General features: G+C 38.5%; 1 protein-coding gene across 3 annotated transcripts in view; it reads right to left on the bottom strand.

Annotated features, from left to right (window-relative positions):
• LOC102216916 (disheveled-associated activator of morphogenesis 1-like) overlaps nt 1–23,609 on the bottom strand; it is a 48,686-nt gene extending 25,077 nt beyond the window's left edge. For 2 of the 3 annotated variants that reach the window (XM_023347743.1, XM_023347745.1), the window contains exon 1: nt 7,335–7,760. The gene's annotated coding sequence lies outside the window, so the exon portion shown is untranslated. Of the gene's footprint in view, nt 1–7,334; nt 7,761–23,440 lie in introns of those variants that run through there. The other variant, XM_023347744.1, reaches the window with a different exon arrangement.

The following is a 23,609-nucleotide window of genomic DNA, read 5'->3' as shown; positions in this document are numbered from 1 at the left end:
ATGTTCAAGGCTGAATAAACAAAAAAGATTTGCTACATATTGTTTTGGGTTTTTTTCTTGTCTTAACTGAAATGTATTGAAACTGTATCAAGCCTTGCTTTCTGTAAATAAAGGCAAGGCTCATAAAAATAACAAATACACAATAGTAACAGTAATAATCTGTTATATTATTTTAGCAGCACTGGAAATAATTGTGGCTGAGGACACAAAGTCCTGCTTTTGCAACGTTGTGTGTAATCGGTTAAGACTAAAGATTAAATGTAACAGGATGTTTTATTAGCAACTTTACACATGGGTACATTTAACCACTGCTCTCTGAAGGCCTATGAACTCCAAAAAAATCCAGGTTTGTAAAGACTTTTCTAATATACAGACTACTCATACTCTGCCTGCAACCAGATGACCACATGTGGGCTGAAGTACACAGCAGCTTCCTCTTTCTTACACCCTGTCTAGTGTGTATTTATTTTGACACATCTTCGACGTTTCAGAATGGACTACCGGAGGTCTCAACAGCAGCTGCTTGGCTTCAGACTCACCATCTATTCTGGCATGAAGGCAAGAAGATATTCAAAGCTCTCTTTGACCATATTAGTCCAAAACACAACCCATCTTTTCCATTAGCTAAAGCCTGCTGTAAGCTTTGTGTAAAGTTGTCAGCCATATTAAGCCACAGGAACTGGTACAAGGTAGGTTTAAACACACAGAGACTGTGTAACTGCAGAGGCTGTGTTTGTGTGCTGTCACTGTTTAACCTGGGAGACCCGAGTGCTCAGACATTAACCCCAAAGGTTGCCTGACAGTTGATCAAGGTCTCCAACAAAAAACACGTTTGTTGAAGCTGGAAGACATTCTTCTACAAGCCAGGTGAGCCCTGTGACCCTGAACAACATCCACACAACCAACCTTCGACTGCCACCTGCTCTGACTGGGTGGGATTACAGCTCATCTTAGCATTTTGGCTCATGAATTTTCAGCAAAGCTTTCTGAAACGACCACTTGCTCGTTTCAATGTCCAAGCATTGCAAGTTGGCAGGACGAATAACGTATTCCAGAAATGATCCATGTCGATAGGCATGTTTGAAATGTGAAAAGTCTGAAAGTCAATGGTGATGCCATGCAACAGCTGCATTTTCCATAATCAAGAAGAATGCTGTTTATTCCACCATAAATCAACTCTTGGACCGGGCCGCACGAGGAGTATCATGAATGTTAGTCGGCCCCCGCTTACAGAACAATTCTTGTGCTCCTTAATTCGTGCACATTTAACAAGACCCCGCCTGCCCATGTTCAGACAACTTCTCTGTTTGTTTGAGGGAGATTTCTGTCTTTGGATGGTTTTATTGTTTTCTTGACCATGTGGTTTGGCGGATGACCTGGCTGAAGTCCAGACTGTAAAAAGAACCTCAGTGTTTGTGAATTTTGAGAGAAGCCGTGCATGGTGCCTGCACAAGAGCCCCCTATTAAAACTCTCAAAGCTGTCAGGTCGGCTGGAGGAAAGGCAGAAGCTGAGAAGAACATTGTAAACTAAACACAGAGACACTCACGTTACCAGACATGTGACGAGAAGAATGAAGAGCAAAAAATCAAAGATGGCTTGACACTTTTCATAGAGTTGCCTCCCTCCAGATTTTGCCTTTTTTTCCCCATTTCATTCAGACCTTTTTTTTTCAGACTCAATCTCCTGTTAATAACCGAAGACAAATGTTGATCTTAAGGGGATGTGCCTTCCTGTTATAAAAATAACAAGGGCTGGATTTGTTTAATGCTACACGTGTCAGTGACATAAAAGCCAAAATAGCATGCAGCACAAATATCTTCATAAAATTCATGTATATATAAAACAAATAGACTAGTTGTATCTGTGCCAGAAAAAACATAATTAGGTTGATTTATGTTTAATTTAAAAATAGTAAAAGGTCATTTTGGGGCTGATGGTTCTTTGTGCGCATGTGGAGTTCACACATCAAGTCGCATGTGGTCGACTTGATGGAGGAATTCAACCTTGGAAAGAGAACACAGTGGACAGCTGTATATTGGAAACAGATGTGTGAAATACCATCTTTTGCACCAGCTGGCATCTCCCAGCAGTTTTTGACTGATTAATTTTAATTTTCTTCAACATGCAACAACTTAAATCTGTTCAGATTATATCTCGAATTTATGTTGGCTGTAAATTGTACAGATAAACAGTTCATTGTAGCTTCAGATAGAAAAGAAGGAGCAGAATAAGCGATAATCAATAAAAGTATTACACAATGACATTGCTTTATATATTTTTGATTTTTCTGATAAAGCGCAACACAACATCTGTTATGTTCTAACAACATTTTGAAACAATTTACTTCTGTAAAATGTTCTTGAGTGAAACAAGAATCCTTTAGATTTATTAAGTGGAGATGCAGTAACTAAAAAAAAAGATTCATCTGTTTGCGACCAGTGAATGGACCACACTTAGGTGTTGATAAGCAAGTTGAAATTCAGGGTTCCAACATAGCCTTAATGCCAAAAGCCAGACTTCTCCAGGATCAACTTTCCAGAGTTCACATTCCTTTATGCTTATTTTTTAAAAATAAAACACCATAGTTTACTACAAATTTATGGCAAAAAAAGAAGCAATTTAAGGAAAAAGAACACAACCTTTTGACAACGAGAAAAAAAAACTTATTTTCTTTTTTTAATACTTAACCTGAGCTTGAAAAATACTGAAATTAAATTTCAGATTTGATTAAACTGGTTAAAAACTCTGCAAGTCAGTGAAAGTGCAGATATACAAGAAGCAATTTAAGCAAAAATTGTTCAAGCTGTGAAAAACAAGAGAGAGCAAGACTTTTGGCAGATAAAAGGGAGACTAACAGATAGAACAACTTCTTTGTTTTATCATTTTGTGTTGTTATGGACATGCTAGACTTGATTATGCTCGCAACCCTTTGGAAATCTCAGAGTTAAAGTAAGGATACACATTCTCAAGGGAATTGACTTGGCTATTAATAAGACTACCAACACCAACAGCATTAATTGCTACTATCAGACACTAAAGACAGTTTAAAATGTAAACTCTACAATCATTTTGTCTTTGTTTTAAAGTCACTCAGCCATTACACATACACCCACATTATGTGTGAGATCACTTTTACTCATAATATAAATAATTAATGACTGTTTATGGCAGGAAGGGCGGGATAAATATATTTTCATTGTTGTTCCAATATTTTCTCTTATAGAAATCAGAATTACATGTAAATACTCCTGCTTTTATTTTATTCCCTGTAAAGTTTCCATATTTATACTTTCTTCACTTTGAGTTCTTGAAACCAAAGTCGGATTCCTAGTTTGTGCAATAAATTCTGATTTAAGACCTTAAAAATGGCAAAAATAAGGATCAGCAGACCAAAGCCCTGCAAAAACTTTACAAAAATTCTGTTTGCTGAATCTCTGTAGGGATAAGCTTCCCACACCCAATCTCAGATTATAATTTAGACAGTCTTAATGAAAATTGCATTTTGTTTTTGGAAGGGATAAAGATCAGGTCTTGCTATAACCCACTGAAAATATCCTTTCTATAATCACAAATTGTCCATATGCAGCAACCAATATATAAAGCAATATAATTTTACAATTGAAGCCGTGTTACAAGGCAGACCAGGAAGGTTTTTGGAGCCTCAGATATAAACCTGAGCTCTGATTAATCATATACATTTTATGAATACATCACCAAAGCAGAAAAACAGAGCAGACAAACAATAGACATTGAATATAGCTGCACTTAACTCCCAAATGTACATTTCAAACCCTCAAAGTGCTCTGTGCATTTTATACATGAAAAGCAAACTGATGTCCCTACAATAAATAACAAAACATGGTGTTTTTAATGCCACATGTTGCCTATTTGTTCAGCACAGCTGGTTCACATGCAATTATGTATTCTGCCAATTAGTTAATGGTGCGCAGAGAACACAATGTGTGAACAAAGACAGACCTGGACACTCTGAACCATCACATGGATCAGAGGCTGGAATGTTATCAGATTAAAATCAATCACATCTCTGTGATAGCTGAGTTGGCAGGATTGTCCGATCAACAGTGGTACAACAGCAGAGCAGTTTGCCTCCGACAGCAAGGTGCTACTGTGCATTTGAATTACATGATTGTTGAAATGTGGCTGTGGTATAGCCTCTGGAGCATTAATGTCACATGGCTGAGGGAGCTGGCAGGGCTCTCAGATTACAGGATTAGCATAAAGGAACGCAGTATGAGTGAAGAAGGGGGATACCAGCACAGGAGCAAACAAAGGAAGCATTTCTTCTAATAATGGATTCATTTTGACGACATGGTGGAGGGTTAGAAAAGTTCTACTTATCCGGGACTTTGAAGTGTTACAAAGTTAGTCTGAGCCCAAACTAACTGTAAGGTCGCAGTATTCTGCACCACAAAATAGGTTTCAGTACAACTTTGTCAGAGGGAAGAAAAAATGCTGCCAAGATAATCATAAGACTCAATATAACAGATTAAAGTCCAAATAGAGATGAATATGGTTTTTGCACTTTGTCTCCATTAAAAAGACAAGTCTGCCGTTTCAAAAATAGTAAATTCTATTAGCCCTCTTACAGAAGGGCAATCCAATTTTTACTCCATCTTTCCTCATTACAGAAACCTCATGATCTTTACACATCTCCTCAGAAAACGGAAACATGATCACAGGTTGGATGAGATCTGCTGCAAACGAGCCTGTTTCCAGCAGCCAGAGGTAAAAAGTTATCTCCACGTAGGAAGAGGTGGGAGATAAAGACTGAGAAGCAAGCTAACCAACTCCAGAAGATTCATGTCACAAATAAGTGCTGAAGCAACAAACCTTTACAATCAGAGCTATTGACATGTTTTACCTATAGCAGAAAGCAGCATTAGTTCATCAACAAAGGACCTTTCAAAGTACGTGAACATAGTTGCTGCCTTGGAAATGCAGAACATCTGAGTCTACTGAACTTTTTATCCGTAAGGAGAAGTATTAAAATGGTAGCTTCCCCATTCACATTATAAATAACATCTACTGTATATAAAAACATTTCATTTGTTACTTCCGATAAATGTAGCCTAACGGAAAAAATTTGTATAGAAAAAAAAAGGCAGGCGAGTGTAAAATGTAGAGAGGACAGAGATTAAAATGCAGGTTAAAAGGCTGCTGCTTTTTTCACAGACAAGGTTGTCAAACCAGTTGTGCAGAGAGACGATCCAAAGCCCCCCACCCAAGTTAGCATTCTTCCAGAGGTCAGACCTTCAAGCGGAGGTTACATTTGGAGCAAAAAAAGAAAATAGTTGAAACGGAGTTCTTCACTTTCTTATCTGGGTGCGACTATTAGGGGAGTGTTTCTGGTAGACGGCACCAGATTTTTATTCATGGATTTCAACAACATTTATGAGCTCTTTGAATAATAAATGGCTCACAGCATCACAGATCATCTAGTTTACTTTATAGTAGCCATGATTGTGCTTTTTCCAAATATTCACTTTTGGTTTCACTGCAACACTACATTTTACTTACTCGGTAGAGTTTAGTAAGCTCCACATATTTACATTTGTGTTGTTCTGACAAATAGCATGTAGACAACTTTTAATGGTTGTTATGCAGATTTGGTGACCTCCCAAAAGTGCCAAAAATAAATAGATGCCTATGTGTGATAACTGCAGCTCAGGTAAGTAGGAAGTTCATAAAACTGGCTAAGTTTAACAGCATAAATTAGAAATGTTTCTGACATATTTATTTTATATGAGGAGTGGTAACTAAAATTTAAATAAAAACAATTATCAAATTAAGGGTTGAACTTTTCTAAATGTTCCAGATATGAAGCTGAAATAACAGATGGATCAATTTTAAGGCTTTTCCTGCAATTTATGGTGCCAATAAATGTGGGTAGTACAGTGTAACATATCTCCTAGACGACCAGCAATAAGAGAACTTTGTAATATATTATTGTCTGGAAAATGTGTGCTTCTGTCATCAATAGAAATGACTGGCTTCATCGTGAAGCAGACACGAATGAAAGGAAAGAGGAAAACTTGATGAAAGATCAGAACAAACAGTTGATGAGCCTGTGTATAGATTACAGACTTTGAAAGACTGAGATAAGTAAACCAACAACAGCTAACATCTCAATCTCTTTCTGAGGAGGGAACAGTAAACACTACTGTGTGCACAGCTGCGCACAGTCAAACAATACAGACAAATCTATTCCTCATTAATAAAATATGCAACCTGACAGATCGTCAATAAAAGAGCATGAGGAGCATTGCAATATTTCCTATGATACCCCGAGAGGCAGGATGAGCTTAAAAAAAAATCCCTGCCTCTTCCTCAGTTGCTATGGTAACCGGAGCAGTGGGGCACCGGTGCAAGCTGGGTGGGTGATTTAATGTAAGCCCCTTTCCAATGCACATTACCCTCCTTTTTAATCTCTTCTGGATGCTTATAGAGGAAGAAAATAGGATTGCCCCTCTAATTCTGCAGACAAAAACAAGTAACAGCACCGTTAAGGATTACAGGGTAAAAAATCCTGCTTCATCACGCTGAGGCGCCGCACAATCCAACTGAATCACAAAGACTGACTGTCAGTCCCTTTGTGATGCATGTGATGTGGAGTGCACGCAGCCTCCTGGGAGCAGAACTGGAGAAGTGTGGGCAGGAGCTGGAAATGAGAGGGGAGGACGAGTGGACCTGTCTCCGCTCAAGGTGACTTTCTCTCTTTGACCTGATTTTTTCCACCCCGCCCGTCCCCAGTCATGGAAAAAAAAAAGTATGCCATCCTCCCTCTCTTTGACACTCACTCGATGCTGACAATGGGAGAGAAAACTGGTGGGAGGCAGCCGCCGGTACATGAGAGCACATACTTCTACCACCACCTCCCCCCATCACCATGGCAGTCTTGTCATTACGGGGCATTCCCTGCGTGCACGGCACAACTCTCCCACCGAGAAATGCGCCCGGGGCCCTCACAGGAGTGCCGTGTCATCCTCCCCCCTTCTCTCCGGTTACTACGGCAACACCGCTCCCAGCACCAGCACCTCTCAATTAGACAGACATGACACAATCACCTACGTATCGGTAAGAGGAATCCAGCTGACGCTCTGGTGGTGGAGGGGGGTGGGAGATAAATCAAACCAGCAGCCACAACTCCTCTTAGGCACACTCACAGACTGATAGCCTATAACTATCTGCTGGTCACATGCAGTCCGCGCACACATTCCAGTCAGCAGATAGCCGGCTTCTGCTCCGGCTCTCCGTTTCCTTGCATTCATTTGATTATAGGGTATAAGAGACAGATTTATAGGGCTCGTCTTACCCCGTCCTGTAGAGAGTTTGCCTCTGGTGTGCTCTGGGCATTCCCTTTATATCCTGAGCTCACTGCAGCATCCAGCTCTCTGCAGGCTTGACATAAATAAAACTTGTACGCAGCACACAGAAGAGCATTTCCTTTCGCAAGGTATCTAATCCACACAGGTTCAAAGTCATCAGTAATAAGCGCTCTTCAAGAAGCTGCCAAAATATAATATATATAAATAAAAAATATATATATATATATATAAAAAAATCTGACAAAATGAAAATTCTAAATAGATGGGAGATGGTTTTCTCTGTTAACTATGGGGCAAATAGGATAAACCTGCCATAAAAGATGGCAACGATTTAAGATCCTGCAAAACTGCCAGCTGGCCAGCGAGAACTTCTTAGGAGATCTTCTCCCTCCCCAGCCTCCTTCTCCACTCCCTTTCTCTGCAGAATGCTTTGGGGGCAAAGGGGACAGGCACAGATGTTACTGGCTTCAAGCCACACCCCTTTTCAACACTCCCAGTTCTAATAGGATGCAGCCGAGGAGTGGCCGCCGCCCAGCTCACTACCTCCCTCCCCCACCTTTAGACGGGGCTTTGGGTAGCTTGTTAAGTGAAGTCTTGTTGGAAAGCTGCAAGATGAGAACAAGACTAAGGTGTAAAACCTGCAGCGCAAATGTGGGTATAAACTGGAAATGCACAAGCAGCGATGAAAGGCTGAGGAAGAAAAGGAGAGCAGTAATAAAGAAAAGCTGTTATTATTCTCTACCTTGACATCCTTCTGGTCCCAAAAACACATTTTTGTGCATAAAATTTACATGATCGCAAAAATGTAGCACATTTTCAGCACAATGAAAATATTCAGAGGCTTTTTTTTATCTAGGCAATTCTTGACACTCCCACATGATTTGCAGCACACACATTTCAGCTAATTGCTGACTAACAAAAATCCAGTGGAAACTGCAAAAAACGATTTCCGCTGTAACATGTTGGTCATTCCTCATGTATCTTTTCCAACGTAAGACCCTTAGCTCAATCATCAGCACTAATTATTACTTACTCATCTTTTTTCATGCAGTAGGAGAAAAGACAATCAGACATGTCCTCATAAAAGAACAGCCGTTGTCTATCTGATTCAGGCCATAAATGCCTCCTGCCAGCTGTTGGCAAAAGTTGTCATCCATCATTCAGGCACCTATTTTTTATATTAAAAGATGGATCAAGCATTGCTACAGAACATAAATGCTACAACATGACTCAAAACGGGATACCATATCACTAATAAATTGCCATCAGCTTATTTTTGTAACTTTAATAAAAACACATTTTCGATACAAAAAGAGCTTATGGGAACTTCAACATGGAAGTCAGTCACGGTGAGAGACGGCAATTGTTTTGTAACAAAGACATAAAAAAACAGTTTTTCTGCTCTTTCAAATGCTTTTCCTGCACATTTGTCCTTGATAAGCCGCAACAGCGGCAGCTTTTGGTTAGGATCGCTGTCAAATGAGCTACAATTCCAGCCACCAGGGGAAAAGCAACAGTTTAAATTAAAAAAATTCAAAGGAGAAACAACATGTTGTTGTGGTAGTTCAAGTAAATAATGTTATGAGAGTTACATTATTGTAGTGCTGATAAATTGTCGAGAACCAAACAAGACTGATTACATGTTGAACAGTGAGATGTTTCCATTCGCTGCTACTTTATTTTAAACAACTCCATACCTCACTGATGTAAATATTCTGGCAACATAGTTATTGGGAGAAAATGGAACGCTGATGCCTATGTGAAATCTACCAGAATTTGACATTTTTCAATTTGAAATGGTCAAAAACAGCCATTTACCAAATTTATTCATTTACAGACACATTTATGAATCAATGCCCAAGTTTGGTGCTCCAGATGCAACATAATTCTTCTGCAACTTTCACACTTTTTCAGCTTTGGACATGGAATAAAAGTGTTGTGAACTACAAGACAAATACAACTGAAGAGAAAAATGGCAAAAAAGTTCTGATATGAGAAGTTATGATCTGAGTTACTTATTAATGTTACTTTCCACGTTTCCAAGATGCTAAAAGTTCAAAATCTCACAGCAGCTGCATTTTCCAACCACTTGGAGACGCCTGCTTATGACATTGCCTTCATCTTCAAGACGTCTGAAGCATTTCCAAGTCACGCAATTGAAGTTGGCTGGTACAATTTTGCACCCCCTGAAAAAACGCGGCAAATTTTCCTGTTTAAGCTGGTAACTTTGATCCATGCAGCCGAGCCCGTGTGAAACAGTTTATCTCTGCTGCGCTGGTATAACAGACATCATTGGCAAGCCGAGCCGGTGCAGTCATGAATGGATAACAGTGGAAGCTGCACAGTCCTGGACAGCTGCCTCTGAAAAGAATGGCATGCAGCTGGAATAACAGACAGGACCTGTTCCCATGGAGGACTTCTGTTCTGGTGGGACGCTTCTCCTCTGTCAGTAAAGTGCTACCACTCATGTTTTGTTGACCTCATGCTCACCTGGAACACCAGCAGATGGACGCATACTGAGGGTGATGACAGTTTCCACGGCTACTAATATTGTCCTACATTTGTGTGCTGTATTAATCTGAAGTTAAAACAACAGAAGCATATCTGAACAAACTAGCTGACATCATTGGTTTTATCCTGGATAAAATATCAAACTTTTACACTCCTGAATATTTTTCCATCACACAGTTTTTAAAAGAGAGTTGCAGATTGTTCATGATTTTTTAAAAGCTGGAGTAGTAGTTATCAAGCTTGATTGACAAAATACATGACAACCTCCAGCTTGAGGCATAGTGGGGCAGAAACTGAAGTAAGAAACGTTCTTAACTTAAAATTCCTGGTAGTGATTAAAGACACCTAAAACATTTCTAATAAGGCGAGAAGAGAGACACAATCAGATTATATTGCTTTTAGAAAAGTACTTTCTCACAATTAATTAGAAAGTAAACAGTAGTAGAAAGTAGACATTAATTTGATGCTGACTGTGTGCTTTCTGAAAAGTTCAGATATAATAAAATGTTTTCTAACAATGTTGTTGCAGTGATTAATAGTTTGTATCATTATTCCTGTACATCTTCAAAGTCAGAATTTTTGATTTTTCCAAACCCAAACAACCAAAGGTTTCAATCTCACTTTTTCACCAATTATTTTTTTGAAATACAAAGGTTCAATGTGAATTTACAGCAGATATTTCAACAGAAGATAGACTTTATGGAATATGCATTAATGAATGGAAATAAAACTTTTTGTGAACCATTTAATTTTTTACATTTGTCAATACCTAAATAATGCTTAAATCAAATCTCACACTTTTCCTAGGGAATAGAAGCCCCATATTTTTGAAATTAAAATAAATAAGACTTGCTGAAATTTAAAGCAAAGAATACCAATTAACATAAATAAGAAAAGAAAATTAAAACCTAGCACCTTAAAATATATTTATTGTGAGCTAGCTTGTGATTAACGTCCCCCCAAAAATCTAAATCAAGTGCTTCAAACTGAAATGAAGGGGGAGGATATTGCAAAGGGTAATAGCACTGCACAGTATCCACACGTTTCTGTATGGGTGGGGCTGTATCTATAAATTTCAACCACGCAGCCCTTCCCTTGAAGGAGACCCCATCATTGACAAATTAAATGCCAGGATTGGCGAGGGTCCCTCTGGTCTTTACCCACCCTTCAGAAAGCTTGTAATTACCCTCTGAATCAGGTCCATCCCTGAAGGCCCACACAACTCTCTGCATACGCTCAAGTGCAGCCAAGCAAGTGTAAACAAAAAATGGTAGTGCAATATCTGATGATAGCACTTTATGGGTCAGAAATTCAGAAAGAGAGAGAGCTGGGGTGTGAAAGAAAACAACCAAGCAAAAAAATATGTTTCTAAGTGGGTGCAGCCAACAAGGCAAGTTATGTTAAGGGAATTCTGTTAAAGGCAGGGAGGAGTGTTTTCAATTTATACATTATGACTAAAGTATCTACAATTACACTGTCACTTATCTCACCGAGCTTGTGTTTAACATAGCATTTATGTAGTGTCTTAATGCAAAAAAGATTAGTGTTGTAAAGAGGTAGAAGTGGACCTCAAGTCCAAAAAGACCTTATACAAGAGTAGTTACAATACTGTTATTGGTATTGGGATGTGACTTTTTAGTAAATAGGAAGTAAGAATCTGCATAACTGAAGATCCATTTGATCCAATATGGGCACTGAATCAAGCCAAAGCTTCAGATGCTACGATTCTGATAGCCGTTATTGAGCTGGTTGATTTTACTGTAAAGGTTTGAGCTTAAAGTCAAACCTATTGCAGTAAAATACCTTTACAATAAACTTACAGTAAATAAATAGATGTTTATGCATTAGTAGATGCATTTGGCAGAATCGTGAAAAATCAGTTTATTGGCCTACAAGCAAAACAGTATTAGTGGCAAGAAACACACCTTTACCACTGTAAGGTATGGTGGTAGTAGTATTATGCTGCGGGGATGTTTCTTCTTCAGCAGGGACAGAAAATCTGGTCAGAGTTAATGGGAATTTTGATTGAAGTAAATAAAGGACAACCCAACCTTTTCATAGAGGCAAAAGACTTGGACGGAGGTTGACTAACACTGAACATACAGAGCCATACCTACAATGTAAGTGGTTTTGATTAAAGCATGTCTTGTGGTAGGAGAAATCTAGGCCTAAATACAATAAAATAAAATAAAAATCTGTGGCATGGCTTAGATATAATGATCACTGATGCTCTCCTTTTAGTTTGACTTGAGCTGTTTTGCAGAGAGGATTGGATAAATATTCCAGTCTGTATATGTGCAAATATTGCAGTACATACCCCAAAAAGACTTGGAGCCATATCACTAGACAGTGGTGGTTCAATAAAGCATTAATTCAGGAGAGATGAAGACAAATGCACACCACACTTTTCAAATGTGTTGCTTTGTTCTGGTTTACGAAGTAAAATCCCGAAAAAGAAAAACTTTGACCCTGAGGCTGTGAGAAACTGATATGTTAATATGAGCTTATGCAACACCAAAACAGAAAACAACACTAAATGTTGAAGTAAAAGTAGTCATTTCTGGATCAGAAAACATCTGGATCAGCAAAGGAATCTCAAAAACTCATTCAGAGCTTCTCCATCTATTATCAAGATAAGGACATTTAACTACGCAACTATAAATATGTCTGGTATATTGTGAACTAAAGGGCTTGGTAAAACAAATTGAAGGCTGTGCCGGAAAAATATGACAACATTAAGCAGCTGCAGAGAAACTGCTTATGGCAGATTGACAGAGTTTGGGGGTTAAAAGGCAGCGAGATTAACTTGCTGATCTGTCCAGATGTAGGCCAGCAGTGAGAAACTGGTGGATAGGGTTTTCACAAATAGAGAAGCATAAAGTAAGTACTAGAGAGAAGCTAGGATACATACACACCGACAAAATCAAATAGAGTACTGTTAATCCAATATAATCCAATCAGTGCTCAGTCTGCTCTGAGGGTGAAGACAGCTTCAAAGTACTGTTCGGCTATTAGCTACTGACACACAAAGGTGATCAGAGAGTTCATCCACCAGACTAGATCTAAGTGAACAGGGTCTGAGGCCTCATCTGGCCTCGTCTTACTCAGCTAACACAGATGTGAAACTGGCTCTTGGCCAGCTGGATTTATGACAGAAGCAAAGTCCTGTGTGAAACAAAGCTGTCATAAAGTGTATCGCAAGGTGTCTGGAATACAAGCTGCTTATCTGTGGTCATAATCTCAGCAGAACAAAGAAACAATATGGAAACAGAAGATGAAACATTTTGCTAACACTGAGCATTGCAAAGGAAAACTTAAACCAAAATATGCACAGCAGAAAAAAAAAAAGGATGTTTGCGGGAGTTTAACAAGGACACCTGGTGTTTAACAGGATTGACCTGGCAGCTTCTGCCCTGCGGCGTCTCAGCAATCAGCTGCAAAACGCAAACGTTAGAAACAAACACCTCTGTGCTCAAAGCAGCTGTATGCTGCAATATATGTATTACATTCTAAATGTTCAAAGTACAGTTTAATAGAACATTATCCTTTTCGAATGGCTATTTGTGGGGCTGCACAAGACTGAGATAGACCTCTCAAAACAATTTAAAGTGGATAGTATTGTTGTAAAAGTACGCTTTTCTTCTCTTTTTCATTTTCAAATAAAATAAATATTAATATCAGAAGTATCCTGAGTAAATACAAAATGTGGATTTCATTAATTTAGAGAAAAAGCAATCCCAATCAACCATCCCTGTTAAGAGAAAAATAAATGTGTCACTTGTTATATCATAAATCAACTTATTAACTAAATCATTATCTTCAATTTCATTGGTAACGCCCCAGCCTTGCTGCTGCCAGAGCTATAGAATCATTTCATTGAAACAGAACCTGTTTGACAACATGAATTTGTCTAAAAGACTGTAGTAACAGATCATGTCCCAGGATGAAAAAAAAAATCCAGAACAGATGAGAGACCAAGTCATTGACATCTATTAGTCTGGAAAGGGTTAAAAAGCCATGTCTAAGGCTCCAGTAAACCACAGTGAGAGGCATTATAAACATATGGAGAAAACATAAGGAGTGGCTGGCCAACCAAAATTACTCCAAGGACTCAGTCAGGAGGTCAACGAAGAGCCCGGAACAAGATCTAAAGCACACCAGCGCTCATTTATTTCTGTTTCAAATTATGGACGTGTTCCAAAACCAAAACCACTGCCAAGAAAAGCAAACAACAGGTCTATCTCACATTAGCCAGAAAACATCTTGATGAGCACCATACCTTTTGAGAAAATATTTTGTGGAATGGCGAGACAAAGGTGGAACTTTTAGAAGCCGTGCATCTCTTTAGACATCTCACTGACAGGCAAATATGATGGTGATAGTATAATGGTTTGGAGCTATCATGCTCCAAACCATTCTAGGTTCTGAAGCTTTGCTGCTTGATGGTGAAAGTCACGTAGCTCAGATGGTCAATGATCTGAATCAAACCAGAATGTCTTGCTCTGACTTGTTAACAAAAACAAGGTGAAAGTTTTGGACAGGGCCTAGTCCTAGTAAAGTCTGGTCTTAAGTTAAAGTTAATGTGTCATGACATTAAACAGGCATTTGATGCCCAAAGAAACTCTCCAATGTGGCTAAAATTAAGCAATTTCGCAATGACTGGGCCAGTATTCCTAGACATCAATGGAAAAAACCCCAACAACACCAACTATTCGGTTAGATCGCCTTTATATGGTAATAAAGTTCATTAGGTGATGTGAAATATTTATTAATACAAGTACAAAGAGAAGAAATGAATAAACAGGTAAATACTTTTTCACAACATGCCTCATAAGGAACATTATGCTCCAGACGAAGATACTGTCGTCAGACTACATTGATGCTATAATAGTTAAGCCGAAGGAATGCTAATCACACAGATATGATGAAGTGTGGGAACCGGTTTCTTTTACCAGCAGCTTAAAGCCGAGTTCAAGGAACCCAAAGCATCTGGAGGATGAACTCACAGATAAAGAGAAAACATTTTGTACATGAAAATGCTAAGTTTCAGGAAGCGTGAAGAGAGCAGCTGAAGTATGAAAGTAAAGCAATGAGTTTGGACTCTAACAGGCAACAATCTGCCTAACAAAGACCTCTTTTTTTAAAACAATTACCAATTCTTCTAATTCATTTAAAATGAGCATGACTACCATTAGTGGTTGTTAAAGGAAATTAAATTAACTAGCAAATATACTATCAACAAGTCAATATAAGCGATAAACAACCAAAAAGAACAGTGATCGAAAGCATCCAATTATACAAATTTGATGCTAAAAACAATAAAGACGTGACTGATTTCTATAGAAAAAAAGATCTTGAGTTCATGTAAAACAATAATACATTTGAGATAATCAAGTTATGACTGAAGGCAGGCAGAAGGACATAGGCTAAACATATTTTTCCATGCATTGCTCTTATAAGTGAACTACAAGTTAGAACATGAGCCCAACTTTCTGCAGGGTGCGGCAACAATTTTAAGCATGCCATGGTCTGGCACAGGCTGTTTTTTGAATACGATATCTATCTGCTTATCAGAGCCAGATACACACAGTTAGCTTTGTGTACAGAGAAGGCACGTGTTGGCGTCAGACCTAATCCCGTCAAAGGAAACAATAATAAATAAATAAATAAATGAAAAATGATGCATGGCATAATTTGAAAACCACATGATGTTTTCATTATAAATCCACCCTGGAGGCTTACAATTAGACAACTTAGATTTGTGTGGTAATCACAGGAGCTTCATCTAATGCTCATATTTAAATAAGATCCAGATTTCATCTCCAGATCAGATGAAATGTGCATCCCAAGAAGTTCTAGTAGTCCGACTCAAATGTTGTACCTCCTGAGACACATTGTGATTGTAGAAGTTTAACGTGAAACGTGTTATTTTGTTAAAAAAATCTGCTATCTGTTAAACATTTCATGCAAATAATCAAGGTCTGTTGTTGCGTGTGGCATAATTGATCCTTTGAAATGTTGAACACGCGTCAGCTTTCAGTAATTGAGCTGCCATTACCAGAATTTCAAGTAGCAGTCTGAACAGATTGAATGTGCTGTCAAGCAAAATGCTGGCAGCCAACCAGCTGGAAGCTTTCCTTCAAAAACAATAAATGTTTAAAAAAAAAAAAAAGACAGACAGCAGCTCACAGACCCACAGGGGAAAGTCCAACTTTCCAATATTTCTGCTGCAGAACTTACCAGCTATTATATGACCTAGACAAAGGGGCACAGGAGGCGAGCATGGAGTGAAACATGAATCCCTCCAGACCTATTAAACCTCCTCCCTTCTTCTAAAAGCAAACTCTTGGTTAAGGGACTCCCCCTCACACGTGCACACACAGGACCCTCATGCGCCCTTTGTTTGAACGGGCTCCATTGCTGCACTCTTTCCACATCTTGTAGCTGAGCCTCCAACGGGATTAATTTTGATCCTCATTGCCATGATAAGCTAAGGTTTACCTCATTTCGTCCCAACTGCCAAGAGAGAAGTCATTTTCCAACCTAAACCACTAAAAACAAGTGACCAGCTAATTAAACAAATAAAACTGTACATACAGAAAACAATTAACTGATTCAAATACTTAAGGCTGAACCACAACAAAAGTATAAATGGATTCTCTGTTACATGACAGACTAACAGCTTGAGACAATTAGTCCAAATAACAGGCCTCAGAAGAGGAGAGACCAGCACCCAAAATAGAGTCGTCACTCCATATTGTGGTGAACCATGAGCCACTGATGAGATTTAATGTGGTAGGATGAGATCAGTCATAAAATCTGAGAGACTTCCTGGTTTTGTCACAACTAAATGAAACACGAGGAAGAGTCAGTGAGCCATTTCTCAGCTTGTCTACCTAATCAGTATGTGTTTTATTACATATATATTACAGGTAAGGTGGGTTTTAATTAAAAAGGAAACTATAGTACCTAGAAAAATATAAATTAATTTAAACATTTCAATGTTTGTATTTTTTGTTAAAGTGCACCACAAAACTCAGCATAATTGATGTTCTCTCTGTAAGTTGTAGCAAAATTGCCCCGTTGGATGAGACAGAGAGCTTCAACTTTCCAGTGCTGTCGCAGATTATCAACAGGACCTCCATCTGGACTTTGACTGCAATCCCATGGCATGATGCTGCCGTCAAGTCTGACCTCATTTCACCAGAGCCCCTTCTTTCACATGTTTGCCGTGTCTCCTACATCACTTGTGGAAAATTGAAAACAGGGCAGTTAAATGACTTTCTATTTTTTTCATGATCCCACTGGAAAAAGAGCAAAGGGGCTCAATACTAATGCAGGCCACATTTCGTTGATTTCAAAACTAGTCACAAATAAGCACCATTGTGAGTTGGTCTACCAGATGGTTCTTCAACCTTTACAACCCAGAGCAATTTCTGCCACCAGTCCAGCTAAATAAGACTGGTTTAGAGTCGCAAATATTAGATGAGCTTTTGAAAAATTACAACTCATATTTCACTTATTAGATATTTATCTGATTTTTGATAAATATCTAATAAAGGAGATTTGTTCTGATTTTTAAAGAACAATCATTTTATTCCTATGTTTAGCTTTTAAACAATATTAAACTTTTCTAAAAGATGATGGCTAAATTTTCTTATATGGGATGTTGATATTTGCACATAATTTCCAGCCTAATAACAATAGACAGATCTAAATAAATATGACTGGAACTTTTAGTGTCATGTGTGAAAGCTAAATTCTAGGAAAAGAAACTGAAAAACATCTTAGTTTAAAATCTATTTGTAAAGTTTAGTTGCTTCTTTATCCGCCAAAGTTTTAAAGAGCCATTGCGGAAGATCCAAAGAGCCACTTGTGGCTCTGCAGCCACAGGTTGCAGACCCCTGGTCAATCACATAAAATCCCAAATTAAAAAAGTTGAAGAGTTGTGAAAAATTTTGAAAGGCTCCATCTCTCTGCATGCATTGCAAGTAGCACAACTGGTACTGCCAGTACTCTCGTGGGTATGGCTACAACAAGTTCAGATTGCCCAAAATAAAATCAGATAGGTCACCCAGTTCTAGATATAAAACCAGAAGGCAAGGTTTGAAACAGAAGGCAACGTGAAGATCTAGGATCTTCACATTAGAGAGGGAGCTAAACCATGAAACTGCACAAACAGGAACTGGGACGGAGTCTAAAACCCTGACATACTTAATAACTGCAGGTGTTATAAAGCACGGAGGATGACGCAAATGTTGGCATCAACACCGACAATGACATCAGGTTTGTATTCATCCAGCACTCAATGACAGGATATCAAGTCTAACACAGCATAACATCTGCTATGAATGTGTTTCTTCTGTTATTAAGGATGTGGCTCACAAGCATTAAGATGCATTTTCAAACTTAAAACTGGGCAGAGGACTTCCCATGAAGAATCCATTACTGTGACCTATGAAGTCACTCAGGCTAAGGCCCATTAATGAAACATCTGCCAGCACGGAGTGGCTTTGCTAGGCGCTGGGTGTGTTGCCTTTTCACCTCTCAACAATCTGGAGGGTCAAGAGTCAACAGTCTCAAAGAAGGACAACCAGTGTGCTCTTGCTCTGTGGGCTTCTAAACTAACCCGCAGATGGATATGTTAATTATAGTTTATCATGAAAATGGTTGTGTAAAAGTATTACTTAATTTTAAAAAGAAATTGTTAAAACAAGAAATGATTATATAAATGCAAAACACATTGTGATTATCTAAATAAATGTCATTTTTAGGATTTTTTTCTTAGTCATTTCAAGGAAATCCTTTAAATCACCAGGGGAAAAATGAAGGAATTCCTGGAGTAAAATTGTTTGTTTTGAGTAGTAAGCCACCTGGATCGGGGCATGCCTTGTCTTGTGATCTGTTAATATAATATAAATAATAATATATTTCCTTTCTTCCTTAACTGCATAATTATCTTAAAAGAAAAAAAAATCACAAATACATATACAACTCCTTTATGTTGTTAGTGGTAATGTTTTTTGTTTTCTTTACAATAAATAGTCACATTTTCTGTATTTTTGTCATCAAATAGAATTAGAATTCTTTATTGTCATTGTACAAGAAGGCACAACAAAATTTTTAAAATAGCAGCTCTCAAAAATCATTTAATGGTGTTAGACATGTCCAAATCACCTCAAAGCAAAAATGTTGCTAGTGCATGCTGTGTTTCCCTAAATGCCAACATAGCCTCAGCAATCCTCCAAATATGAGGCTGGGTCTTGGGTGTGGCCAACAATGGTTGTCTAGAAAACAGCTGCCCCAATAACAAGAACAAGTGCAAAGGCAGGGTAGACTGGGGGGTAGGGTGTGGTATGGCAGGGGGTACCATGGTGACAGAGCAGGCCTAAAAGGAGATGGGATGCTAAATGACGCCATTGTCTGGCCCTAGCGAAGCACACCGCTCAAAGAATGGCACATTCAAACAGTCATACAGGCCTATTGTTGTGATGGGCCCACGGAGTAATGCAGGTTCGCACCGATGCCACACGATCCACCACAAATCATGCTGAGTGTGCTTGGTGGGGGGACATGAAACAGAGACTCCATCTGGAACTCCTCCACTCCTGCCAAACAAATCCAGGTGTTTCTATGCGTCATCATCCATAAAAAAAACAGCTGGATTAATTGTGGAGGAGGTTGCTGTGGTTGTGATAAAACAGCTGCTGATAGTGATGTGATCAATATTTTAAAAATGTGATAAAACTGTGATACATTCTCTAAAACTCCACTGCAATAAACACTATACACTACAGATCAGACAAATAAAGCAAAAAGATTGTGGTTAGAGAAAACGGTAACACCTCACAGAAACTGAACACCACAATACAAGAGACTGGAAAACTGCACACATGCATGCAGTGGTAGTTAATATTTAACCCCAGAAAAGTTACTGAGGTATATTTACCTACCGGATTTGCAGCCTTAACTACTGAAAGCCAGCATGTTTTCATTCAGGTGATATCCACTAAATGCTTAAACAAAAAGATCAGACACTGACACACACATTGGGGTTAAACAGGACTCCCCAGCGCATGATTTATAGTAACACAGTAACCTATTGTCTTTTCAAACACAGCTTAAGTGTAACACTCACGTTTGAGCTAAAAGAACTTTTCCTTTTCAATTATGTATTTAAGTAAAGAGAAGACATGTAAAAGAGTGATTAAGAATGATGTTATACACAGAACACCAAACTCGGATCTCAAAGCATCACACAATGGTCCCCCCAAGAAGAAAGTAGAGACTGAAAGTCTCCAGATTTAAGTCCCCGCTCATTGCATATAGATTTAAATAGTCGTTTGTCCAGTGATACAGAGGGTGTCAAGATAACTGCTATTAAGAAGCTTGGAGACATAGCAAATGAGTACCCTTTTCGGGGATTGAAAAGCACACAGCACAGTCAATATTTCTGATCATTACCGCACTAATGAATAACTACTAAATTAATTACCACAGAAGTGAATGGAAGCAGCAAAAAATCTCACCCATCTATGCATAATCCATCCATGTTTTACACATTAAGGTTTAACTACGTAATACTAACATACGCATCAAAATGATAGTTTGAGGACACTGCTCCACTGCTCAAACTACACAAGCCTGTCAACAGTAAGTTTTTTAATGATTTATGTCATGTTTGGAAGGTAGTGCTGCACAATGTCTGAAAATGATTAAATCGCATTGCTTATGCTGACAATTGTGATAACAAACACATTTTCTCTGTCATTTTTCAACATGATCTTTTCCACTCTCATGTGGTTTTCACAAATTAGCCACTATAAATGTATATCAGCTATGGGCATCAAGGACAGTTAGAGTCCTTGCAACTTCTACCTATATGCAATGCAGGAAATATAGGACCCTACCAAATATTATACCCGAGCAATCTGTTTTGATTGCTAAATATTGAAGACATTGACAATGCCATGACAAATCAGATATATCTTATACAACTCTGTTAGAAGGGAAGTCTACTGAAATGCAATCTCTGATTGATTTGGCTCATACATTGAGCAATATAAGCCACAGTTGCAGGTAACTTACTTGTGCAAATATACAGAAGGAACAGTCGAAGAGAACGGCTATTGATTTAGTTTAATGAACTGAAATGAGGATGTCAGCAGGTGTTTTATATAGACAGATGGCTGGTGAAAAGGTCAAAAAATGTCTATTTATGTTTTTCAGGTGTTGTGAAACTTTACGTCACAAACAACACCTGCAGTCAGTTTAATGGTCTCCTGACTCCGTTTAAGCCATCAGTTGCTGTGGCCAATATGTGTTGATGGCAAAACCAAATCTGGAAACAATGCAGACAAATGGAGGTCTGTGGAACTCAGGAGTGTTACACAGCTACTCCTTTCCTCTGCCTTTATGGCAGGTATTTAGTTGTTCTATGGTGAACTATCCAGGGAGGCAGCTACACTGTAACACTGCGAGTCCAGTGAAATTTAACATCGATCATTAAATGAGCCCCCCATGTGCTGGTGGTACATGTGCTGACAGGCATACAATGGACTGCCACTGTTAATGGAGTGCCACCTTTGGTCTCTGGCTCACATACTCGATTAAAGGTTTTCATATGAGACAGCTTAATCCGTCACCTTGCATCAGGGATTTACTCAATTATTATCAACTTACTTCAAGCTTCAACTTTGATCATCACAAACTGCAGCAACTAAAAATGAGACATATGGTCTATGTAAGTTTGAAGAACAAGAGGAACACAAAATCAACAAAAACCCAATGCAAAAAAACATGAGGGCAGCTGCTATGGTTGAACGCTGTGCGTCTATAGAGGAAGTGATGCCATGATGTGTCATCTGATGTGCTTGAGATTGCACAGAGCTGATTGAGATGAGCTGACAGCAAGCAACAAAGTCAACAAACTAAACAAAAAACACTAAGTTGTCACAGCAGCACATGGAATGTTTTCTTTTTGTTTGTTTGTTTTCATGAGGCAAGCCCAAAGACACATTAAGCGCTTAATGGAAGGAAACGCACCCAACGCACCCATTTAAAACCCTCGGCCACAATGTACAACCACATACGGGATAATGAACAAAAAATGGCAGAAGTGCATTATAATAAAAACTGCTTCTGATTTAAAATATGCAAATGTACCATTTTGTTATGTAATTGCTTAGGTGCCAACAAAATAGCTTAAGGCTTAGCAAAAGCGCAGTTTCAACATGAACTAATCATCTGCAAGGTATTCAGAAAAACAAGGTTCTCAGTTTAAATGTCCAGGCCTGTCAGTGCTGATCTTCACCTGCTCACCTCCCTCTCTGAGCATTAAAGCTGTGGACAAAATAACGTCAGACTTCTCCAGTGTTTACAGTCAAAACATGTCTGCAGATGATACCACAGCGGTAAAGCCTTCTTACAAGCACACACAGGCCCTTCCACCATGTAGAGCTTTTTAATGCTCTGGAATGTAAATCTTTCCTGAATAATGTCCAACTCGGTATAAGACTACAGATAATCCCAGCTGTGGACTCTGAGCAACCTGTGACTGTTTAACTCAGTGAAATTATTTATTTTACAAGACAGAGGTAGTTACTTTATCATGATGGCAAAGTATTACATGTTTGACAGAGTGGTTAATTTATGAAAGGTTCAAACTTCAAGACTTTAATAAGGAAAGAATTAATACTATGATGACATATCCAAAAAATAGCATCATAAACTCATTTATATGGCTAAAAATAACAGACAGTGAATGAATCTTTGAATCTTAATCACATTAACAGGATATTTAAGGAAAATGTTTTTATTTAATTCAAAATGTTTTGAACCATAGTTTGAAAGGACGTGTTAATTATGACAATTATGACACAATAAAATGTTATGACCAAGAAACATCTAATAATGCGATTGGAAAGTTAGGTAAACAGGTAAAGTAAAATTAAAATAATACAAATAGGTAAATAAATAAATGACATTTAACTCTTAGACAAAAAACATAAAACAATAACAGAGTTTGCATGAATCATCCCATATTCCTATGTTGAACAAGTATGGATATTTTGGTAAAATAATAGTGCAGTTTCTATTTCCAATGAATATTCATAAGCAACAGTGACCATTCAGATGAATTTCAAGTAACAATGTCAAAGTCCAAGCAGAGTGCAGGTAATATTTAACTGCGGTGCATTTAAAGTAGCTTTCAGAGTCAATAAGCTATGAAACCATTAGGGACTCGTACTACCTTCCTGGACGATCTTTCATCCTGTTTCTAACCTCACTTGTTCAGGCAGGTCAGTTTACCAAAAAGTGGGCTAAACGCAAACAAAACATATGCAAATACAAACGTGACTCCTGCCTGCCCCTGTTTATTCCTGTCTGGTAAATATTTTCGTTCCTATTGATTACAAAGTGATCTCGCCCCAGGATTACCCCACAGTTCACCGGCTGGCGTCACCGGGCGGCGGTGAGTAGGTCACCAACAACACGGCGACCAAACAAAACGGCCCGGTTCCGGCTTTCCTGCACGCCTTGCGGTGATTACTTTGTTATGGAAACAGCACACCGTACTTACCTCGTCAGGTTGGACATTCCTCTAATTTTCTGTGTCCGTGAGTTCATCAGGTACACTAAAAAATAAAAAATAAAAAAACACACAAGAGAACAGAAAGCGCTGAACTCAGACGGCTGGAAATGACTCCTCTTGACTGGTTGGTCCGAGCTACGCGTAACCTCATCGGTTT

The sequence above is a fragment of the Xiphophorus maculatus genome, chromosome 15 (assembly GCF_002775205.1).
Source record: "Xiphophorus maculatus strain JP 163 A chromosome 15, X_maculatus-5.0-male, whole genome shotgun sequence".
Taxonomy (NCBI): domain Eukaryota; kingdom Metazoa; phylum Chordata; class Actinopteri; order Cyprinodontiformes; family Poeciliidae; genus Xiphophorus; species Xiphophorus maculatus.
The sequence above is the reverse complement of the archived record's forward strand: the minus strand, read 5'-3'. Positions and strand labels throughout refer to the sequence as shown.